We start from the raw sequence: 6,058 nt of genomic DNA on the forward strand, positions 1-6,058 counted from the left end.
TAGTCAAGATTCATTCAGGTACAGGTATCAGAAATCCAACCCCAACCGATAGAAGCAGAAAAGAGAATTGCTTAGCTCTTACCAAGGCCAACTTCAGGGGTGGAGCTGGCCTTCAGGACTGTTGTCCCACATCTACCATCTCACTCACTGCCCAGAGCTCTCTGACTGCTGGAGAGCTTCCTCCAGGTGGAGGGGGAAGGGAGCCGCAGGGCCCTAGAGAGCCCCAGGCGCTGCTCACACGAGCTGGGGGGCTCCTTCTCTCTCCAGCATCTGTGGAATATCCCAGGACTTCATTCTCTTTAGCCCGGTCTGGGCTACACACCCCTATCTGGGATGATCACTCTGGCTCTGACTCACCAGGCCTATGCCATGTCCCAGAGCACTGTGGCCTATAGGGCCGCGTAGCCACCTTGTGTGGGGAAGGGGAGTCCCCAGAGGAAGGATGGACAGGAGCTGTTATGCAAACAAGGGGGTCAGGAATGTCCACCGGGCAAGGTGACACAGCTGACATCCACCGTAAAGCCATCCCTGTACAAACTGGAACTTAAGAAATCTTAATGCATTTCACTAACAGTTGTTGGATTCAGCAAATATTTTTTTGCACTCTATTAAATGCCACGAGCTATGTGTTGGGAGCCTGGGGCAATAAAGATGATCAAACAAAAAAGCCCCTACTCTAAAGACTTCAAGTGATCAGATCAAGTGATCAAACAAATGATCAGATAATGTAAACCAGCTACTGTGATTCAGTGTCATAAAATGCTAGGCTCTGGGAACAGGAGAAAGGGTGTGCTTCATTCTACCTGATTTGGGGGTTAAGGGAAGCTACAAAAGAGAAGTGCAATTTGAGCTAAGCCTTGAGGAAGTGCCTCGTGGATCCTGAGAGTGGCAGGGGATGCCCAGCTGCCTAGAGCAGCGGTGTCACCTGTTTGAGTGACATGTAGGGTGATGGGCCCTCAAAGATGTCCACGGCCTAACCCTCTGAACCTGTGTGAATTACCTTATTTGCTAGGTACTGTTATCAACTCCATTTTATAGATGAGGAAACTGAGACAGAAAGAAAAGTGAGGACTTCCCTGGTGGTCCAGTGGTTAAGACTCCATGCTTCCAATGCAGGAGGCACGGGCTTGATCCCTGGTCAGGGAACTAAGATCCCACATGCTGCATGGTGTGACCAAAAAAAAAAAGAAAAGAAAAAGAAAAGTGAGATAACTTGCCCATGATCGCCCAGCTAGCAAAGAGTAGAACTGGCGTTCAACCCAGGCAACCTAGACTTGGGAGTGAAGTGATGCTGGCCAGCAGGAAGGGTAATGCCTGTGCTCTTGGACATGCAGGTCTGAAGGTTCTGCAGGACTTCTAGGTGGACATGAATAGCAGGCAACTGATGGGATGGGTCCAGAGCTCAGAGCAGGAAAGATTGGGGGATTCATCATTGTACATGTGTGGCCAAGGCTATAGGTGTAAGAAAGAATGCCTGGAAGAGAGTGTAGATGTAAGACGACAATGAAGGCTTAAGACAGAGCCTGGAGAACAATGGCAGTTGGGCAGGAGTGAAAGAAACAGAAAAAGAGCATCCTGAGAGGTCAGAGGAGGGCCAGTTGGGAAGATGTCCAGAAACCACTCTTATCAGGGGAACAGGAAATGGTGGTTAGTGGTTTAGCATGTAGACAAGAGGCCAAGCAGGATAGGGACAGAAGGAAGGCCACTGCACTGGGTGTTGGGTCACTGATGGCCACTGCTGGAGCACTTTGAGTGGACTGGTGGGGCTGGAAGCCTGGTTATCCAGGACTGAGGAGGGCACAAAAAGTTGGGAAATGGAGTAGCCTGTGTAGACTAGAAGTTTGGCAGCAAAAGGAAGGAGAGCGATCTGTAGAAGCTCAGGGGAGATGCTATTGTTCTGTTGTATTTGTAGGTTGGAGGAGACTTGGACATGTTTACAGGGAGCAGTAAACAATGTTGTTTTCACTTTCTCGTTCTTCTAAGCACAGTTTTCCTTTGGGAAACTGTCTTTCCCCCAGTCCTTGATCTATAGCCTGCCTCTGCTCTGGAAGTAGTCATGTGACTCAGGCCTGGCCAATTGGGACATTGACTCCCCAGCCACAGTGATAGGTTCACGAAACAACATGGGACAGTTCTGCCCAAAGAGCACTGGCCCCAGGACTTACTAAAAATTATTTATTGACTTATTTGGCTGCGCCGCGTCTCAGTTGCAGCACACAGGATCTTCGTTGCCTCGTGCAGGATCTTTTATTTGTGGCATGCGGGCTCTTAGTTGCAGCATGTGGGCTCTAGTTCCATGACCAGGGATCAAACCCGGGTCCCCTGCATTGGGAGCGCCCACTGGACCAACAGGGAAGTCCCGGCCCCAGGACTTTTTTTTTTTAATTTAATTTTATTTATTTTTTATACAGCAGGCTCTTATTAGTTATCTATTTTATACATATTCGTGTATATATGTCAATCCCAATCTCCTAATTCATCCCACCACCACCACCGCCACCCCCGCCGCTTTCCCCCATTGGTGTCCATACATTTGTTCTCTACATGTGTGTCTCTATTTCTGCCCTGCAAACGGGTTCATCTGTACCATTTTTCTAGGTTCCACATATATGCGTTAATATACGATATTTGTTTTTCTCTTTCTGACTTACTTCACTCTGTATGACAGTGTCTAGATCCATCCACGTCTCTACAAATGACCCAATTTCGTTCCTTTTTATGGCTGAGTAATATTCCATTGTATATATGTATCACATATTCTTTATCCATTCGTCTGTCAATGGGCATTTAGGTTGCTTCCATGACCTAGCTATTGTAAATAGTGCTGCAATGAACAATGAGGTGCATGTGTATTTTTGAATTGTGGTTTTCTCTGGGTATATGCCCAGTAGTGGGATTGCCGGGTCATATGGTAATTCTATTTTTAGTTTTTTAAGGACCCTCCATGCTGTTCTCCATAGTGGCTGTATAAATTTAAATTCCCTCCAACAGTGCAAGAGGGTTCCCTTTTCTCCACACCCTCTCCAGCATTTGTTGTTTGTAGATTTTCTGATGGTGCCCATGCTAACTGGTGTGAGGTGATACCTCACTGTAGTTTTGATTTGCATTTCTCTAATAATTAGTGATGTTGAGCAGCTTTTCATGTGCCTCTTGGCCATCTGTATGTCTTCTTTGGAGAAATGTCTATTTAGGTCTTCTGCCCATTTTTGGATTGGGTTGTTTGTTTTTTTAATATTGAGCTGCATGAGCTGTTTATATATTTTCGAGATTTGTCTGAGGGTTGTCTTTTCGTCTAGTTTGTAGTTTCCTTTGCTTTGCAAAAGCTTTTAAGTTTCATTAGGCCCCATTTGTCTATTTTTGGTTTTATTTCCATTACTCTAGGAGGTGGATCAAAAAAGATCTTGCTGTGATTTATGTCAAAGGGTATTCTTCCTATGTTTTCCCCTAAGAGTTTTATAGTGTCTGGTCTTACATTTAAGGTCTCGAATCCATTTTGAGTTTATTTTTGTGTATGGTGTTAGGGAGTGTTCTAATTTCATTCTTTTACCTGTAGCTGTCCAGTTTTCCCAGCACCACTTATTGAAGAGGCTGTCTTTTCTCCATTGTATATTCTTGCCTCCTTTATCAAAGATAAGGTGACCATAGGTGTGTGGGTTTATCTCTGGGCTTTCTATCCTGTTCCATTGATCTATATTTCTGTTTTTGTGCCAGTACCATATTGTCTTGATTACTGTAGCTTTATAGTATAGTCTGAAATCAGGGAGTCTGATTCCACCAGCTCCGTTTTTTTCCCTCAAGACTGCTTTGGCTATTTGTGGTCTTTTGTGTCTCCATATAAATTTTAAGACTTTTTTGTTCTAGTTCTGTAAAAAATGCCACTGGTAATTTGATAGGGATTGCATTGAATCTGTAGATTGCTTTGGGTAGTATAGTCATTTTCATAATATTGATTCTTCCAATCCAAGAACATGGTATATCTCTCCATCTGTGTGTGTCATCTTTGATTTCTTTCATCAGTGTCTTATAGTTTTCTGAGTACAGGTCTTTTACCTCCTTAGGTAGGTTTATTCCTAGGTATTTTATTCTTTTTGTTGCAATGGTGCATGGGATTGTTTCCTTAATTTCTCTTTCTGATGTTTCATTGTTAGTATATAGGAATGCAAGAGATTTCTGTGCATTAATTTTGTATCCTGCAACTTTACCAAATTCATTGATCAGCTCTAGTAGTTTTCTGGTGGCATCTTTAGGATTCTCTATGTATAGTATCATGTCATCTGCAGACAATGACAGTTTTACTTCTTCTTTTCCAATCTGTATTCCTTTTATTTCTTTTTCTTCTCTGATTGCCATTGCTAGGACTTCCAAAACTATGTTGAATAATAGTGGCGAGAGTGGACATCCTTGTCTTGCTCCTGATCTTAGAGGAAATGCTTTCAGTTTTTCACCATTGAGAATGATGTTGGCTGTGGCTTTGTCGTATATGGTCTTTATTATGTTGAGGTAGGTTCCCTCTATGCCCACTTTCTGGAGAGTTTTTATCATAAATCGGTGTTGAATGTTGTCAAAAGATTTTTCTGCATCTTTTGAGATGATCATATGGTTTTTATTCTTCAATTTGTTAATATGGTGTATGACATTGGTTGATTTGCACATATTGAAGAATCTTTGCATCCCTGGGATAAGTCCCACTTGATCGTGGTGTATGATCCTTTTAATGTGTTGTTGGATTGTTTGCTTAGTATTTTGTTGAGGATTTTTGCATCTATATTCGTCAGTGATATTGGTCTGTAATTTTCTTTTTTTGTAGTATCCTTGTCTGGTTTTGGTATCAGAGTGATGGTGCCGGCCCCAGGACTTTTGCTGGAATCTTGTCTTCTGGGATTGCCAAGCTGGTCAGAATGGAAGCCTGGATCTTTAAGGGGCCATCTTTGCTACCACGGAAGGAGGACCTACCTGGGAATGAAGTCAACAAAGACAATAACAGAGCTGAGAAATGGAGAGGAACTTAAGTCCCAATGACATCGTTTGAGTCCCCAAGTCTAAAACGTTCCTCAACCAGTTTGTGCTAGGTTTTTGTGCCACTTAAAACAGAGAGTCCTGGCTTAAATTCGGGAAGAGGGGTATGAGTTGTACTGGATAGGGGTGACACCTGTTCTCAAGCTCACATGTTTGTTGGTCTCATTTCCTCACTGGCTGTCGCAGGCGGCTTTGGCTCCTTGCCATGTGGGTATGTCCACAAGTTGTCTGAGTGCCCTCATGACACGGCAGCTGGCTTTCCCCTGAGTGAGTTTTCTGAGGAAGAGACAACCCAAGATGGAAGCCACAGTCTTTTTAATAACCTAATCTAGGAAGTAACATACCATCACTTCCATCATATCCAATTTGTTTGAAGCTAGTCACTAAGTCCAGCCCAGTCACAAGAGGAGTAGAATTAAGCTCCACTTCTTAAAGGGAGACATATCGGAGAATCTGTGGGCATATTTTTTAAACCACCATACCACTGGTCAAGCTTTCCCCTAACATATCATTCATGAGATTTGGGTCACATGGTTATACTTGAATCAGTCACTGGTAAGGGGAATAGAGTATTCTAAGATTAGTCACTTCTGGGGCTGGGGACAGCTTCCTGGAAGTGTAGAGCTGTGTGGGGGAAGGGAGATGCCTGAATGAAATCTGGGAGAAAGAAAAGAATAGATGCTGGTGAGGAACCAACAGTGAGTGTTGCAGGCAGTCTGCTGGGAGTGAGTAACTGTGATAGGGAAGATGTTTCAAAGAAAGAGGAGCTAAATTTAATACTTAATTAAGTCCCAGATTCTTTAGTAGTATATATTTACCAGAAGGAGAATAAGATGAATGGAGTTTCCTTTCTGACTTGGAACTCTGTTTTGTCCCCTCTGCCCTAGAAATTTTGTAATTTGTGTTCTCTACAGAGACACACAATCCTTTTTATCACTGGGTCGTTGCAAAAATGCTAACTATTTCATAATGGAAGTCAAGGTTATGCAAATTAAAGGATCTAACATGAAGCAAAGACAGGGTTTTTTTCTTTTAATTGAAG

This window comes from Stenella coeruleoalba (genome assembly GCF_951394435.1).
Source record: "Stenella coeruleoalba genome assembly, chromosome: 14".
In the NCBI taxonomy this organism is placed as follows: Eukaryota; Metazoa; Chordata; class Mammalia; order Artiodactyla; family Delphinidae; genus Stenella; species Stenella coeruleoalba.